A 19,719-nucleotide genomic window follows, 5' to 3' on the forward strand; every position below is an offset into this window, starting at 1 on the left:
TTTATATATGTTAATTTATATATAATATATAACCTTTCCAATGCGTCACAAGCTACATCTGAGATGACTGAATTGATTAGGAAAGTTTTTCGAAAGATCATTTTTTGGGCATTTTAGGCCTTTATTACGCAGGACACCTGTAGATGTGAAAGCGAAGAGAGACAGGCCATGACATGCAGCAAAGGCGCCACAGGTCGGAGTTAAACCTGCGGCCACGGCAACTAGGACTGAGCCTGTGTACGTGCTACCACCTCAGCTATCCAGAGCAATGATTACTTAGAAAACATCAGCATCATTGTGTCTGCAGGACGCTCTGTCGTTTGTCGAGCCTGGAACTTTCCCTGGCCCACTGGGAGGAAACTTTTGCAGAAGGGCAATGAGGAAAAGCTCTGTGTAACGAAGGGCATTATGGTAAATTTCACATTTAGCCTCAAAGGCTTAATGAAAAAGAGTCAAATCCCCCGGTAGAGTAAAGCTACACGCGACTTCACCTAACGCACATTTGTTTTAAGCCAAGGACCCCAAACTGAAAGAGAGACGGAGCAGAAAAACAATGTTTTAATGTTACACATAGATGAAGCACAGTGAATCCTGAACTGTATCTGTGGCTGGCCTTAGTGACTATCTTACCTGTAGGCCAATACGCCTATCATTAGTAGGAACTAAGGTATGTTTGCTAATAATATGTTGTATTCATTTTAGGAGTAATTTTTGAACGAAAATTATTTGGAGGCCCCCCTGCATCGGGGCCCCTAGGGGTCCCAGACCCCCTGTTGAAGATCCCTGACTTAATGCACTCAGATACCTGAACTTTTCAGTACAGTAAATTACTTATTATATTTACTTTCTCAATGTAGTTTCTCCCTCACTCTCATTTACAGTACACACACTGACTCACTTACTTACTTACTCTGTTTCCCCTTGAATGTGATATTACTGGAGGCAAGGTGACACTAGAAGGATATTAAATGGCAAGGGTGTGTTCTTGAGCTGACAGTCTAGCTTTAGCTATTGACTGACTGGAAACAAGACAATGGTTTAAGCCCCCCCACCCACACAAACACACACTATAAGACATAGACACTGACATCACAAACATCAAAAAAAGACACTGTCAGCTAGCATATGGCGCGTCATTCCTCTGCATTGTGTGTGTTCGCAGGTTTGACGCACACATTGGATTATCAGTGCTGTGTGCCATATGGCGCCGCTGATCACCACACCTAAAGTCATGAAGGAGACATGGATTAGTTGAGGGAGATCAAGGGGAAAGGGAGAGAGAGAGAGAGAGTGAGACGCAAATAGAGAAAAAACACATCGAAGGTGATAATGTAATAACTGGCTGTTTGTTTGAGAGGGGTGAAGAGAGAGTATTGACTTTAAACTGTAATAATGGCCGAGAGGAGGTGCGGAGTGGGAGTCACGTAGAGGAAACGAGGGATAATGGATGGAGGAAACGGTCTCTCTGGGATGTTGGTGTACATGCATGAGTGCTTGAGATGAATGTGTTGTGCTCCTTTCCTAGCTGAGACCATATGTCTTGAAGGTTGGAAAGCTGGAGGGGAAAAGAGCTTCATCAACTGTACAATGTGTCTGGATTCTGCAAAACTGCTTAATATTGGATGTGTTTACGTTTGCCACCGCTCCAGTTTCGGATTGCAATTCACATATACACCACATTTGTAAATATGGACAGCTGTAAACATGCATTTGTTACGATTGCGTTTCTCATGACCAAAAACTAGTGAGTTGACAACTTTGCTAACCAGCCAAATAATATTACTTACTAACGCAAGATGGCTGGCTCACGATTGTCTTGCAGCCTTTCATTTCTCAAAGCGCTTGCCAACAACTTTGAGCAACTTCAAGATTTGCTCTTGCTCGGTCACTCTCTCTTTTTCTCCTCCTAGCTTCCTCCGTCAAAGTCCTCTTGGGTCTCTTTGCCTCTGCCATGATGTCCGTAGAGGCTGCTGAACCCTATGTCTTGCCTGGGGATAATATTGAAGTCTGTAAAGCGCCATGTCAGGCTTACGATTCCCTAAAATGTTGCAAGGTGTTCATATGAGCTCATCTTATTTTATAGATACATTCTACATGACATGAGAGCAGGAAGAAAGACCACAGCATTTATTTTTGAGGACACTTTATTGATACAATGTGTTTTATTGATACTTGATAAACATTGCAATGTCTTTAGAGAAAGGAAAAGTAGACGCTGATACTCATATTCACTTTTTGACAATTCCCTACTCCTTGGGAAAAAACTGCTGACTGCATGCCTTTTTAGATTAGAGCACCCATAGATGAATATTTATCTTTAGAGCTGCTTGTTAACTTAGCATGCAAAAAGATGTTTAAAGGGTTGAGGTCAAAACAATACTGAACTAAATTCAAAAGTGAGGGTTTTAGTAATCTAGCATGCATATGGCTTTTTTTCAATTTCTAAGATATGTAGCTGATGTTTCCATAGCTTTTGACTATGACTATACTCAATCTAACACTCATAATTTAGTCATTTAAATGTTAAATAACCAAGTCATCTGAAAATGCTTCTAGTTGGTCTAGTTTTAAAATAGACACTTTTTCGTTATGGATGTGGTTTGTTTTTCTGTGCCAACATGTTATTTTGTGCCATTCAGGAAGCATATTTGTATACTTGAACCCAACTGATCAAAATATTCATGTTTTATTTTTTGCACTTCATAACCTTTGCATAAAATTCACTTGACAATTAGATGGAAGCACAACTACAATCTATCTTCCACAGCTTTAGTGTGTGTGTGTGTGTGTGTGTGTGTGTGTGTGTGTGTGTGTGTGTGTGTGTGTGTGTGTGTGTGTGTGTGTGTGTGTGTGTGTGTGTGTGTGTGTGTGTGTGTGTGTGTGTGTGTGTGTGTGTGTGTGTGTGTGTGACATGACTTTCAAAGGCTAAAAGGGATTGACGTGTGTGTTTGTATTGAGAGGGCAAAGGCAGCCGCGCCACGCCATCTCACGCTGTCTCTACATTTGGGTAAGTGACACTGGAGGTGTTAGCACACACAGGATGAACACTGTGAGAGGACACATCCACACGCAAAGATTTCTCCCGCGAGCAGGTTGCTTAGCACGTTGGCTGTTTATCAGCAGCAGCCTGCTGTGTGTGAGTAGTGTTGCAGTCATTGTTGCCTAGAAGCTACAGAACCAAAACCAGGCATTTGTGAAAGGACGTCACTTTGAAAGTGATGTCTTTTCCCAAAAGATAAGATACATCTCACTCACTTTCCTTGTTTTGAAATTGAATATAGTTTATACAGTATTTATAATATATGATATACTGATGATGATGTAAACTGGCATACGGCAATGCCAATCAGTCGGCCCACCACTTTGGTCCAGAAAGAAATAACTCAACAGGTGTAGGATGGATAGCGATTACACACATTAAACATAAAATGCAGCTGAAGCTGAGCCGATGCCACTTGTTTTGCAAGTATTACCATAAAGATCATAGATCACAAATCAAAGGACAAACAAAAGATAAACATTTTGACTCAATGGGACCAAAATGGCTAAAGTGGTACACGGACAGATATTGCCTTTCTTAGAGCAATGCTAAAAATAAAGATTGTTGATTAATTCGCCCAGCTCTACATACAAATATTTAGTTAGATAGATAATAGGTAGATCATGTTTTCAACATGGCTTCACATAACTTTATGGAAACAACAGGGCCTGGTTGGATGCATATAAATATTTTTGTTTCAAGCTGTTAACCTAACCTGCGTGTATTCGGACTGTGGGAAACCCTTGTAGGCATGTGGAGTACATGCAAACACATGCTGTGAGACAACAGGGCTAACCAGAGTGCTACTGTGCTGCCGGTAAACAAAGATGAATTACTTGAATAGATATATAGAGAGAATTGACAGAAATTATGAATGATTCTAGGCATAAGGAACAAATATGTGTGTGAACATATTTTCCTCATTCTGTAAAGATGTTTCTTCTCCTCTCCTGCTCTCCTCTTGTCCTCTGCTCTTTTCCGCCTCCTCTCCAGCTATTTCTCAGCCCACGCACACAAGCCATGTTGATTTTCACAACAGGATTCCTCTCTATTGTTTTATTTGCTCTGTAAACTACTTTGTGACAAATGTGTTGTTGTTATTTTTACTTTTTTACAATCGCTCTCTCCTCTCTCATGCGTAACCCCACTCCCTCTGGGTGACACCAGATGCCTGAGCATGAATTTAAATGATTTGAAGACCGATTACTTGTCGCACAACTACTGGAGGTTTAGAGCTAAAGTGAAGGATCAAAGTCTTCCTGGATAAATCCCGCTGTTAGAATAGTTTTTCTCATCCTTGTGCTCCCTTTGCAGCTCCCCTTTGCCTTGGCTACCCTCCATTAGTCAGAATCAGAAATCAAAATCAGAAAAGGGTGTATTGTCATAGTAAGTTACAGGAAATTGCCTTGTGTTTGGTGCATACATAAACAAACAAAGGTCTGGTCCCGTCTGGTATATATCCATGACCTTCTACTTCTGGTTGCTCCGTTGCCGTCAGAAATTCCGCTGGATGTCTTCTTTCTTTGTGTTACAATTTTAAACTCCGGTGTATTTGAAAGGACTCTGGTTAACTGCTCCACAGATCTCTGCAGGGTAAATCCAGACAGCTAGCTAGACTATCTGTCCAATCAGAGTTTTTTATTGCACAAGTTAATTAACTTTTGAAGGTGCACTTTCCACCATAACACGTTTTTCCCGAGGCTATTTTGCAGCAGCTCTAGGGCTCCGTCACTTAGCACCGCCCATTAAGAATGTGATTGGTTTAAAGGTCCCACATTGTAAAAAGTAAGTGAGATGTCATTGTCTTTGTTTTATCATAAAGCAGGTCAAGGTACTATATAAATACTGTGAAATTATCAAAACGCTCAATCCACAAAAACACACAAGACTACGTCCCTTCTAGTCTGTATCCTTGACGTTCCACTTCCAGGATTGCTCTGTTGCAGAAAATCCACCGGATTACGCTCATTTAGGCCCGATTTCCACTGCCTTGGGCTTTTAAACTCTGGCTGATATACGAGGACTATGGTTAACCTTTTCATAGATCTCTGCAGTTTAAATCCAGACAGGCAGCTAGATGATTGGTTCAAAGAAATGCTAATTAACCCGAGCAAATTTTCCTCTCATCCCTGAATGCTATGTGGAGTAGCCAGACTCTCCTCCAGCACGCTTTGTGGGAGGGTCTGGCAAAGGGAGACTAGGTTCCATCTGACTGACGGCTGCAGAAGTCACTCTAACCTCTCAACTGCTCTCTCTGCTTTGCATCACATAAAGAAAAATGGATTTGATTAAAAAGGAAATGATGCACTTTTCTCACACACAAACTGCAATCCTTAAAATCTCATTAAACTAACAAACTTTAGATTTAATAAATTATCGCTTCATCAATACTCACTGACTTAAAGATATTGTTGATTTATAATAGGAAACACTAAACTGCATTATTTTAATCATGGGAAATAATGAAAGTAGATTAAAGTTCATTTAGGGCTTCAAAGATCAAGGAAAAAGCCTCATAGTGTTTTTACTGTAGTTGTGTCAATATATATTAAATATTGTGTCATTAATGTATTCGTACTATAGATTTGTTTTAAAAGTTAAGTTTAAATTGTTTTTAAAAGCTAGTTTTACATATTTTCATTCAGTCATTGGGATAATACACTAGAGCTGCTGCTAAGTACACGGCAACTGACTAAATGCTCAAAACGCCTGTTGAGTAGTCAAAATGGCCAAGTAAGATAGAGCTTAATAGCTGAGAAAAGAAATCAAAATGGAGAGATGCCTGACACTTTGATTCATAAACTTTTACTAATTCAAATACTCATTTGGAAAATGTATGGAATATTAGTCATTGAAGACATTTCTGATGGGATAAGATTAACAATACAATACGTTGTGTTACCAAATGGCACTGGAGGTTGGACCCATAAGCAGATGACGACACAGGATATACAATAAAGTGATTTAATTTGTCAATCTATATACAATAATTTGGCAGGTCACAACAGGAGGGGGAACATGTTTTCACATAAATAACAAAAGAAAGATGCAAAAAAAGTAAGAATCCTTGTAACTTGTCACAGGAAATCATCTTTTTCACATCACATGTTTTTGTGCAGCACTTTGGAAACCTTGTGTTTGTTAAAATAGTAGTTTATAAATAAAATGGATTGGATCGGATTGGATTGGAAAGTTGACCCAGAGGTAGAAATGTTGCAACAGACGCTCAGAATATAGATGGTGTTGAAATGACTGATGTCTGCCTGGAATCCTAAGATACTGTGAGTGAGTCCACATGCAGCCTGGAAATGCCTTGTCAAACAAGTTCAGTTATAGCATGGTAGCAGCTCAGTGAAGTCAAGTGTAAGGTTAATATTGAGCACAAAACATGTTTGTCTTCTCTTTGTTCAGGTCACGTATGTACGTATTTATTTCTGGCTCCTGCTGCCCTTTTCTTTTCTATGTTATAAAGAAGGTGCACATGGCATAGTCTTATTCTTGCTTGAACTAATAAACAAGTAAGTTTGTCAAAATTGCAAAAATCTAATAGTCGGTACCAATCCCTCAGGATACTCAATGTCAAAGTTGATGTAAAAAAAAAGAAAAACAAGATGTATAAAAAAATAAATTTAAACATTCCTGTCTTTATTTAATGCTGTAGTGCGTAGTTTCTGTCGCCCCCATGAGGAATTCTATGTAATGACAACAACACTGTCAGCGCATCCACATGATACATGAAGTTTTCCGTGATCGTGCACCACCCCCCATCCCTCCTCCACGCAGTTACTAGTAGCCAAGGAAGACACGGAGGATTTTAAAAACGTTTACCAGACGACACCATTTTCTGAAAATAGCAATACTGAGGAATACAGAGAGAGCTGATAGTCTTAATTAGCTTTGTATCAACTCATTTGGCAATGGCTTGAACGTAACGGACGTTAATTATCACTAAAGCTTTAAACTTTATAAAAAACACAACAATAATTGCAACGACCGATGTCGTTGTCATCGATACCAATACTAGTGAAGATTGTCTATACTCAATTCTTTACCACAGAAGAGTAGCGTCATGTTTTCAGAATTTTTGTACCGACTTGGTACAAAAGTGCCGGTTCCCTTGACATCCCTGTGAGCAGGAGAGCGTTGGGGGATTTGAAAGACAAATCAAGAATCAAATTGTTCTGTGACACTGCTGCACGTGGCGGTACATGCAGATGAACGGTCAAATAGCTGGTGGCATGGAGGGTGCCCTGGCGCTTGAATACTATCGTACTGCCCTCCGCTGCAGTGACACAGGTCCAGCTAGACTTAGACTTAGTTAACTTGTTACGGAACGAAATTGAATACAAAAAAGTATCGACCATATTTATCTATTGTCATTTGTGCAATACCTGTAAAATATACTTGCTAGTCGTTGCTTTTTAGCTAGTGGTAATTGCTATCTGCTATGTACTTTTCTTTAATCCACAATGGTCCCTTAGGGAGGTTTACGGACACAAAAAACTGAGCTGAGGAAAATGGAGAAAATCAAATATTGTTGTCTGCTGCTTTGTCCAAATCCAAAAGCAGCACTGTAATTGACCTTGTCTTTTCAGTTCTGGTGTGATGCCTGCATTGTATATTGCTAATATGTTTATTAGACTGAACGCTGTCAACTATTCACAGCAGCTGTTAACAAAAGTCAGAGAACCTCTAATGTGTCTGCCAGACAGTGTGTTTTATTGTATGAAAACCCTGTAAGTGCTGTCAAGTCTCCAAACAGCCTTTTAACAACCCAACACAGCAGTCTGCTCAGTGTCAGAAAGAAAGAGACAAAAACATGGAGGAAAAAGGAAGAGGAGAGATAATAGTTTTACAGTTTCAGAAGAAGCTAAAGAAACTTGAAAAATGAAACAAAGATAGTTTTTTGATTAAAGAAATCCACGGAAAACTTAATTGTGCAGCAATTTAAAAATATAACCCGTGTGATTTTCATGAAATCTAGTCTATATTCTCCACGGTCCACTTCAGGGATTGCTGCGTTAATTTTGCCAAATGTCCGTTTCCTTCCGCTTTCTTTGTGTTAGAATTTTAAACTCTGTTTTTTTTGAGGACTGTGGTTAGCTGCTCCTCAGATCTCTGCATGGTAAATCCAGACAGCAAACCAGACTGGTCTGTCCAATCTGAGGTTTGTGTTGCACGACTAAAACTGCTTTAAGTTCAACCAAAACAAGTTCTTTCCCGAGGCTGTTATGCAGCAGCTCTGTGTGGAGCTTAGCAGCGGCCATGATGATTGTGATTGGTTACAAGAAATGCCAATAAACCAGAGAACAGGGAACTTTTCTCCCATCCCAGAATGCTGTGTGGACTAGTCAGACCCTCCACCGCAGCGCTTTGGAGGAAGGTCCGGAAATGCGAGACCACATGAAATCAGACCCCTTTTTTAAAAATAATATTTATGGTTGGCATTTTGACAAATCAGTGTATTTTAATGAAGAGAGACAGGTGAATAAAGTAAAGATGAACGTTTATCATAACGGTGATATGTGATCATTAGATCTTGGCAGAAGGTCTTACGTGCTTAAAGCAGCAGCTGCTCTGAGCAGCAGCTTGATAAATGCATTCATTTACAGTTAATGTCTGGAAGAGCTCAGTAATAAAATTGTCAAATCATATTTGAGTTGCATTTATAAAAGTAATGGATTGTGTTAAATGGGGATTTGATATTGTCTCATATCAATCACAGGCTCCTCAATTGAATCAAATCATCTTTGTATCATGATCAGCAAATATGTTCAAAGAATCAAAATCATATTGTATCTTTATGAAACTTGTGATTTATATCTGTAATGTTTTCCGTGGTTAGCGTTTGGATCGGTGGCTGTGATTGGTCATCAAAATGCATAACAGGACAAAACGGTCATACTCTGCACTTTTTTTTTTACCAGTGGATCATTTGTACTGTCAGCTGGCAGCAATGGAACCAGAAGGAGCAGCCACAGTGAGCTGTTTGACGAAGACCTACAATCCGCACGCCTCCTGGTCCTCAGCAAGGTAACAAACAATGTTGTGTAGAAATTTGTGCCTCATGCAAAATGAAACCAAAACCAAGACAGTGAGAAAAAAAAAAAAGAAAAATTTGGAAACTAAAAAAGTGTAAATGCAGAATCAAACTTTAGATGAAATACAAGAGACATGCAGGTTTGGGCGCCATCTTGACATTAGCGTTCACGCTTCTGTAATGTCACGTATATTTCTGCTCTCACATCCTTTACTTAGTCATGCAGATTTCTTCCATATTACATCACGCCGACGTCTGCGTCTGATCCGTCTCCTGCATGTTGTCACGCTAAAAAAAGTCATGCATCCTCAAATAAACACAGAGTTAAAGTCACAATCTTCTTGAATAAATCATGCACATAATTCCCCCACATTAATCCAGTAGCATGTTTCAGATTCAGCATGGAGGCTGATAGAAACCCACCAAGACATTATCCTTCCATGAATATACAACTAGCAGCAGAAAAGTTAACATAATCCACAATTGGCTTGCATGGCATTCAGCGTGTACATCTAAACGATAACAGAAAGAGGGCGTGGGGGTGGAGGGAGTCGGCAGTAACCTTGGACACCAGCAGCAGACAGTGGAGATTGTCGGATAAAAACTAAATCTAATTTGCTCACTTGCGCATGCAATCCAAATGTTACCAAAGCCCCCCCCCCCAATAGTCAGTGATTAAACCCATAGGAGACTGTCCATTCATTTCTGTTTTACTGTGGGTAACTAGATCTGCATTGTGCAGGAGAAATACATTGAGTACATTCTTACCATTTCTTTTAATACCATATAATCCTCATGGAGCGTAATCGAAAGCCACAGTTGTGAATTAAATTTCTGATATTATTCAGCCTAGTGAATAGTTTCAACGTCCTGCCCTTTCACAGTCGGGCCGTCCTGTCAGCTCCTCTGTAGTTGTGCTGGTAAGAAGACCTCCTGAGGAAAGGAAATTCATAATGCAGGTCCACTGGTTAAAGAAGTATCCAGACCTTTAAAAAAAAAAAAAAAAAAAAAAAAAAAAGACAGACAGTGCAACAAACATGAACAACCAGGTGAACATCAAACAATCAAGCAGTTTATATGTAATGTTTTCTCTGTTTGCCTTGGTTACCTTTTCGAGATAATTGTGATGGGTGAATGTGCCTGTAATTTATATGGTCATTATAGCATTTAACCTTCGATACAATATATGATTATAATGGATATAGTTTCAGGGACATTCATATATTCCATATGCCGGCATGTTTAGAAACCCTCACACCAGCTTTAAGTCTGGTGTGACAGTGTGCGGTGTTTCTCTTTCATCTCTTCTGACTAAACTGACAGCCGAACATACAGAAATCTGTTCTCTTTCACTGTTTATATTTGTGTACTACAGTCGCTCTTTGTGTTGCTCGCTTTCTCACTCTCTAATTACCGTCCACTTCCATGGGTGTGTTCATTATTTACGAGGATGTTGTCCCTTCCCCCCCACCCGTCTGTTTCACACACAAACACTCACAGAGACACATCTGTCTCTGACCCTTGTTTGCTCCATCCTCTGCTTGTGGCTTGGCTTAGACACACACACACACACACCTATTTATTTATATACATGTTTGTCTCAAGTAAGACACAGAACTCTGAGATGTCTGTGCCGACCTGATGCAGCGCAGATCTCATCTTGTGACTTCTCTGCTCTACTGTTGTTCTTTTTTCTGTAGTCACACCAAACTTCTATAAAGCCAAGTAAAAGACACATGTGATACCTACAGCAAATTAAAGTGTGTACACTTGTATTGTACAAAGGGTGTCTGTTTAAAAACAAGTTAAATGCGGCAAAATGCACTTTCTTCAATTCAATCATTTATAAGTCCAGAAAAATAATTTATCAACCCCCCCACACACACACACTCACACACTCACACACACACACACACACACACACACTCATACACACACACACACACACACACACACACACACACACACACACACACACACACACACACACACACACACCCCACCACCACCACCAGCTTTACGTAATATACAGTACCATTTAAAAAAGATCTAATGAAACTTTAATAGTGAATGGGGAGACAGTGGCTAGAAAAACCTTTGGAGCTCATTTCAAGCAGTTATTTCTGTGAATTGTTCACTTTTGGGATATAATATAGTATTGCATGTTACAATAGCCGTGTCCCAATTATTTTAATCCAACTTCAGTGAGTTCTTTTGTTATTTATATCTCACATATTTACTAGGGATAGGAGGAAAAATCAATGCAGAATAGAATTGTGATATTTTCTGTGGCAATACTGTTGCAATACACAGATGCCAAGTATGGATCCATTATTACATACAGTATGTCTGCTTGACAGTCTCATTTTGCAGCAATGAAATTGAAGTGAGATGAGCAAATATATCTTTTTAGATAAAACAGATGTTAAAAAGTTTACTTTTGGGGAAACTTTGTCAACATCTGTTTCATCATTTAAAATTGGAGAAAAGGTTAAAAATTGCAATATATTGCACAAAATTGCAATATGTTTAAAATTGAAATAATGTCACATTGTGACATAACTATCATATGGTCATATTTACAATGTCTAATCTAAATAATGTGACTACCATCATTGGCTGTAGAAGCAAATTGCATTATATAATGTAATTATTGATAGGTTTTACAGAAAAAAAGTTTAAATGTTTTAATTAAAGTCTGGTAGAGAAATGTAAAACAAATGTATTGTTAATGTGAATAAAGAACTGAAGCCCAGTGAGCTGTTGAGAAAGAAATACTCATGATGTTCTGTAAAAGTTACTGGCCATTATTACCGTCAACATTTCTACCTTTCTACACCGGTAATCCTTACATCCCTAGTCACTTATTTACTGTACGTTCCCAGCAGCAGAGACAGAGCAACATGAGCAGTTGTGTTTCTGGCTATTTGAAATACATATAAGCCCAATATTAACTCCTTTATTAAGATCCTTTTGGCTTTGTCTTGGTTACGGTCAACTCTTTGCTGAAAAATAAAGTAAGTGGGACTCAACAAAGACAATGAAGTTGCAGTAACACCCAAACAAAATGCTATACTTTGCTTAAACACTTTACAAGACCAATTGTTCATTTAAAAACATGGATTAGTGTAGCTTTAACCCTGAGAAAGTTATTTTATTTTTTACAAATTCTGATTCATCTTGCAGTCCTTAGAACTAAAAGCTACTTGATGTTAAAAACTAAATAAAATATATTAAAAAAAACTAATCACTAATAATACAGACACTCCACTCAAAGTGTAATTAGTGTTATTCCAATTGTTATCAAATTATAGAACAAAAGGGTCATGGGTATTTTATCAAAAAGCACAGTACCTTAGATACCTTAGCAGTTATATATACAGCAGCATTTCTTTTTAACTCTAAATGTATACACGTCCTCCCTGAATGTCTGTCGTCAAGCTGAAATAATCATGAATAACAATGCATGTAATCTCTCCAACACTGACTCCGGCATCAATCACAAACACTATAATCATCCCTCTGCCATGCTCCAACAACTCAGCTACTGTAGACTATTATCACTTGTATAATGCCATGCAGTGAGTTAGCACACACACTCTAACTTATAGAGGTAATTGTCATTGTGGTTCTCATTCATATTCTAACAGTGACTGTCTCCGCTCTTGAATGGCTCTGCGTCTTGTTGTAAATTACAAGAGAGCCTCGCCAGCGCAGAGCCTGGATCATGGCTCACCGGGATTCAGATTTGACACCTTGAAGTCTGATTTTGATCGATGAAGGCCTTGCTTCCTCAAATTGGCCGTGGCTGGTCGCAGGATTTTGATCACCCTTGCTGAGTTGGGATTGCTCTATCCTAGCAACGGAGATCGTTCAATGCACCCATTGAAAAAAACAATGTGGCAAAGTGGCTTTTAGCAATCTCAACACAAAACCTTCCCGAGACACTGCAGACATTCTCTGCGGTAAAGAGAAGTTTTCTTCTAAATTAAATCGATCCATTGTGTGTGTGAGAGAGAGAGACGGAGAGTAGAGCGTATTTGTTTGTGCACTGTCATGTACGAGCGTGTAAGTGTGTTTCACTGTGTGGGCAGGTGAGTTAGTGTGTTTCTCAGCCACGGTCGGTATTTCATTCTCCTAGGGCCAGTATCATTACAATCTGCTGTTTTCCATAAGGGCAAAAATCATTATTGTATTAAAAGAAGGGACAAAACAAACAATTAGCCCAACAAATTAATTTGGAAGTCGATGAAAGGCTCTTTATGGCCTTTAATGAGTTAGTCAGCATCATTGAAAGAGCACTGAAAGAGATTTATTGACCTGAGGCTAAAACTTTCAAAGGCAAAGAAGACAAAATAGGGACAGAAACAGAGACAGTAAGAGGAATAGAGGGAGTAAAGGTGTGGTGGCCATGTTGGTTAATTGATGCTCAGATTGCACAGTGGTGGTAGAAAGTGTCAGTTATTAAAGGTGTTGTACCACATTTTGGGAAATGTCTGTGAAATGACTATTTCTTGGCAGGGAGCAGTGACTTTCTAAACCACAAAATAGTCCACCACGAAACCGGCAACTGTCATTTTTATTTTTGGTTTTTGTGCTAATTAAACAAAATAAACATGTTCATCAGAGAGCTTTAGAGGCTAGCTGTTTAGATAATACACTGATAAACTTGTCCCTGGGTCTCCCCTAATAAACGTTAATGCACTTACACATCAAATCTAAAGTGCTGCATTACTCCTGCTCTAAAATGACAATTAAAACCAGCAAAAAAAAAGTTATTGCATAAGAGGCTGAGGGCATTTAAAAGGCAATAAAAACAAGAACAACTGTTTCATTAAAGACATGATTAAAATAACAATAAAACCAAGAAGCAACTGGACTGTTGCCTGTTCTGTATGAGTGGGTGGACTGTACAACTTGTTTCTGACCACCTGAGGATAAATGCTGTCTCTAAAGCGTCTGATCTGGTTTCGGATGCTTATCCAGCCCTTTCAAGATGAAAGAGTAGAGAATAAACCATGCACTTTACGGTGCTCAGTGCTGCTCCTAGCATTACACAACACTAACCGAAAGAGCTATGAAGCTCACAGAGTTGTTTTTTTTGACACCCGTAGTCTTTGATGCTGATTTCAGTGTTATCTGTATTATGCTGTGCTTCTTAGTGATTGTTGAATCACACCATGAAGACATTCAATAGTTCAGCTTTATTTGGAAGAAATATGTCAAAGTATGCTGTCTTTGTTAAACATTTCTAAACACCTCTTTAGCCCTTTTTATAGCACATATCTCTTAATCCTAAAATCTCATCAATCCATTTTGTGAACCATGCCAATGTATTAACATTTTTCATTATGTTCACTGTACCATGTATCAGCAGTGAACAGTAGGTCTGCTTTAATTTGTGTCTGCTACCTTTTTGGTATTTGAATTTCATACCAAAATAAATGGAAGTAAAAAGGTACGTGGAACTGCTGAAAAAAAACACATTTAATCAAACACTTTCTCAATTGAATTTGTAAAAAGTAATAAAAAAGGTCAGGTACAGATGATTTTCAGAAGATTAAACTTGCAGAAACTGGTATGGTTTTAAAACCAAAACATTGATGGCACATCTGTTTATTTTCTGCTGTAAAGTTACTTCCAGTTAGCTGGTTAGTGTGTTTGGCTGTGCCCTGTGAGATTTATTTCTTCCCATCAAATTACTTCTGGCTCCTGAACAGGCTTAGCATGGCTTGAAGAAATGTTTGGATACATAAAACTATAATGTGGTTGGTGTAGGGGAGTAAGGGAGGAGAGAAAGGAGGAAGAATGGGGAGATTGCTGAGAGGGAAAGTCAAAAGAAGGGAGAAAAGGAAAAAGATGAAAGAACGGAAATAATTACTGGCGACTCATTCATCCTTTTGTGGCAATAATGATCAATTGATGGTTTAACAGATTAATCCTCATGTTGTCCTTGGGTCAAACTGACCTGTTTTCCTATATCAGTGTTCTTTTTAACTACCCAATTGTAATTATCCAAAATAACGTGATTGACTTCTCACAACACTCTTTGGAAAGTACAGATCTCTACTTTCATTCATTTTGGGGTGTCTTATTCAATTTTATAGCATTTTAAAAAATGAATTGAAATGAATTCCAAATGGTATTGAGTAAAAGTTGACATATTCCATTATCAACATACATTCCTTTAATTTTAGTCTAAATAATTCCTAAGTTTCTGCTTTTTCTAACTCAAACATTAGGTATAATTTCCTATAAATGAGGTTTATAAGTTCCAAAAATAACTGTAAAACTAAAGTTAATAAGTTAGTGTTACGTAGTGTTGAAAACATCAAAAAGTGACTGACATTGAAAAAAGTGTCAAAAGTGTTGAAAAAAGGGAGGAAAAAAGTAATAAAAAGTTAAAAACATCAATAAAAAACGTCAACAAAAGTGTCGATTTTCAATTTTGACAGGAAGACAACCCAAGGGTTAATGAGTTAGAAAGACATGGGATCTGGGAGGAAGCCCACACACACACACACACACACCTGCAGGGCCATTGATTGGTGCGTCGTAAGTGGCTCTCTGCATGGGAGTGTCCCCGCTGTGCGAGAGGCACCACATTTACCTTGACAGAGGTGTGTGAAGGGTTGTCCATGTGTGGCTGCAAACACTTTCCTGTGTCGTCAGGGCCCGCTGTGTGTGCAGACAGCAGCCAAACGTTGAAAAGCACCCAGCAAAGGAGAGCACTGCAGAGCAATTTTCTGAATGACTCGATGACGAGAATAAGAGGGGGAGGGACGGAAGGAGAAACAGAGGGGGGGGGGGGGGGGGGGGGGGGGGTGTAAAACAGAAAAAAAGGAAGGATTGAGAGGAAGAGGGTGGGAGGGGTGAGATGAAAGTGAGCAAGATAGGAGATGGAAAAAGAAAGAAAAGATGAATGGAAGAGGCATGTTGAAAGAGAGGAAATAGAAAAGGGGAGGATGGAGAAGGACGAGGGAGAGTAAAAAAGACAAAAACCATGGCTAACATAGAGAAGAGAGATAATGCATGTAGGTTAATTCTTCCCTCTACATCTCTATTTCCTAGATCCTTAATCGTCCTCTCTTCCTCCCTCCACCTGTTGTTTTCTGCTAATGTCTTCAGTCTCATTTTCCAAGCCCTCTCTGTCATTCTCGCTCTCCCTCTCTTCTTCCCCCTGATAGTTAGGGGAATCAGACCGTGAAGAAGGCAGTCACTGTTGAAAGGAGCCGGGATCAAAACTTCAGGGAAAACTTGATGCTTTTATTTAATTTCGCAAATTGAAACTGCCAAGATCGGAAGTGTCAGTGGGTTGTTTGAGGAACCCCATAGAGAGAGATGAGAGTATTTCATTAGAGTTGTGATGCCTTCTGTCAGTTTCACTCTTTTAAGAAAGACCGGAAAGTGAAGAACCACAAGAGCCTGGAGACTGAAATTGTTTTAAGAGGATCCATCTTGCAAAATTGCTGTTGACAACATACAGTACATTAACTTCAAAGTAACTCCACAAGGCCATTTATGTAAATGATTGTGATTGATCCACCGTCACTTCAACACAGCATCATGATTTTGCATAAATATACACGACAACTTCCTTAAGCCAAGTGGCGTGTTACCTTTACACTTTGTGTTTTGAACTATCTGCGTGGACGTCTACGCTGTAGACAGTAGGCGTACACATACACACCACTTGCCATGTTATCGCGAGAAGTCGTGTTATCATGAGAAGAACGTGTTATCGAGAGAAGAAAGCTACGGTTCAGTAGCAAAGGTAGTGTAAGTTAATGGTGGCCAAACGGCGTTGAGATACATGCTAAAAAGCGAGTATGTATCTTGCTAACATGCCAATAATGGTATACAAATTGGTGTGTCATACTTAAGTCATTTCATGAGATCCGTCAGGTCAGTTAGTCAGTCATAAAGTAGTCTTGCAGTGCCAGCTCTGTCTCCATAGTGCCGGGGAGTAAGGTCTGGCTACACCACACATACATGCTGGCACAAGAGAAAATGCTCCGGCTTGTTTGCGATCAGTTTAAAGAAATGCAATCGTCCTGGGGGGCGCTAAGCTCTGGACACATGGTGGCTCCCACTCCTCAAAAGAAAATGCCACATATTATGTGAAATATATATGAATATATAAGATTCATAAAACTGTGCGCATACACGCAATTCTTAAATGCTATTTGATGATATCCTGCATCAATAAGCCTAGTTACAATACAATACACTACAATACAATAATAATTTCAGCATTCAAATAGTACACATTTTTTTACTTTTCAAATAAATTCGACTTACGGTATTCATTGCAGCAGCCCTACTGCTCGCCTCTCCGGGTGTAAGTAATGTGATGGTGAGACAGGCAGAGCTGATGAAATATTGAGCGGCTTTTAAATTCAGATTTGAGTTGGCTTGTATCGTACAATCATAGTTATTGCTCACTAGCAATAATAACATCACTGACTTTAATGTTTATGATTGAGTGGTTCTATGAGTAATAATCTTTGTAAATTGAATCTTTGTGGGTCTGTTGGTCGGAGATGAACTGTCCAAAGGAACTTGTTTTTTGCTATTATATTGTAAACTAAACAATGAATCAGTTAATCCAAAATGTTAGATAAATATATTTAAAGGAATTAAATTGCTACAAAATTATTTAATCAAAAGAACCCCATCGTATGTGTTTAAAAATTAATTCTGAACTAAGTCTGAGACAAAAAAATCTTAACTTCTTACTCCAGCTTTTTGTCACTGAAGTGTTAAATTACTTATTGCAGCTTAGTTATGTTTGTCACACCACGCTGAAACTTAAAGTTTTCAACTAATGTAATTAATACAAATTTTTTTATTGAGGAAAACGTGACACAGTACTTTATTTTCACCAATATTTTGCTGCAGATTCACAACTGTGAGGTATTTGTTACTGTTGGCCACTGTGCACCCTCGCAGGAATTAATCAGTGTAATCTCTTTTCACTTCCTCTCACTCTTCACTGGTTTTCTTTGAAGTTTTTGTCAAAAAACTCTGTGCCTTCTTGTAGACTATACCTTTTGCATCTTTGATGCACCCAAGGTTTACTTTAATGCGAAAGCATTGAAACATTTTTTTAAAGTATTTCCAAAGGTTTTGGTCCTGTTGAGATTATTATATTTGGACACAATCACTGCAAAGAGAAATGGTTTAACCCCCACTGGGAGACCTAATGTGATTGTATGCCATCGCGTTGCTGGAAGCCAGTTTGGATAAAAAAGACTTGCTCTTAACAAAATACATATGAGTAATACTACAGAATTTTTCACATTTAGCTCTTTTTCTGTGGAGGTTTCCCCACCCTGTCTCATGTCTCTGTTAGTTACAGCTAACTCTCAGCAACATGTTCATTCCTATCTGTTTCCAGCGCTGACTCTGTCTCTCCTATCCAGTTTTGTTTTTACTTCATTTGCTCTAAATGTGGCTGGCAGCATCTTCTCATTCAGTGCATATTCTGTCTCTGTCTGCCCAGTACTCTCTCCTCATCTCACAGCTAAGTTCTCTGTCCTTGTTTCACCCCCCATTTCTCCTCCTTTCTTTGATTTGTTTCCCTGTTTGTGTCTCTTTCAGTGTCACCGGGTCCAGATCTCTCCGCTAATGTGAGTGTTATTTTTAACCACAACCTGAAAGCCGTCAAGCCTTTCACTGAGATACTGGGCCCCCTTTAACGCAAGAAAAAGAATACACAATGAAATCTGCACTCAAACATGCACATACCTAGGCTTTGCACGCACAAACACAAATATACCCTAAAATAAGCAAAAGTGTACCTGTGTAGAGCATGAGAACTTTTCCTCAAATCTGCAAAATAAACTACAGAGTTATAATTTATCTTGTTGCAAAAATTCCCATCTTTACATCAGTATTGTGACAAGGGAAATCATATGAGTGCAGGTACAAACCTTAACACTGCTGTATGTTGTACATATCCCTTATGACTCACAACTCCATTCCATGTTTGCAAGGGGTTTATTATGCTTCATAAAGCGCACATGCCATTAAAACCTAGTGGTGTATTTTACACCTGGGCTTTCCTCACTGTCCTACAGCAATTAAACCACCTTTGAATAAGCTCACCATGACACAAGTTCTTTATCGAGTGGAAAAAAGGGATTTAACACGTGGCTCAACAGCAAGAGAGCTACAATACACTATTGCGTAGGCATGACTACACAGTGATTGAAACCATCACTGTTGAATGCTGCTGAATCGCAGAGTCCAAACCAGTGTTAATATCAAAGAAACTCCCAAAAACTGTAGTCACGTTTTATATGTCCACAAAGCAAGCATAAAGGCTGTAAAACACGATGAACAAAAGCCAGAATTAACATGCTTCCACACAGATTCCAGCCTGGAAGCTGGGCCTTAACACACATTACAACACACACATACAAAGGCACAATGGCCACTGAAACTGGTCGTCATTAACACCTGCGATAGCGGCCTAATGCAATCAGTAATAGCTATGAAAATGCATTAAAATCCATTAAAATTACTTTTCTTTCTTCATTTTTGTGTCTAAGAGACTAAAGGTAACAACAATCCTTTACATTGGTCCAGTATTAAGCAGGATCGCTGCTGTCAGCAGGGGCAAAACAAGCGACAA

The 19,719-nt window shown here is 39.0% G+C and overlaps 1 long non-coding RNA gene across 1 annotated transcript; it reads right to left on the reverse strand.

Moving 5' to 3' along the window:
• Window positions 1-1,875: 1,875 nt before the first annotated feature.
• LOC117935109 lies at window positions 1,876-19,316 on the reverse strand. The gene is made up of 3 exons (XR_004654671.1): window positions 19,306-19,316; window positions 8,764-8,769; window positions 1,876-1,977 (listed from the first exon to the last, which is right to left on the reverse strand). It is a non-coding gene; the product is annotated as an uncharacterized LOC117935109 (long non-coding RNA).
• Window positions 19,317-19,719: the final 403 nt, after the last annotated feature.

The sequence above is a fragment of the Etheostoma cragini genome, chromosome 19 (genome assembly GCF_013103735.1).
Source record: "Etheostoma cragini isolate CJK2018 chromosome 19, CSU_Ecrag_1.0, whole genome shotgun sequence".
Taxonomy (NCBI): Eukaryota; Metazoa; Chordata; class Actinopteri; order Perciformes; family Percidae; genus Etheostoma; species Etheostoma cragini.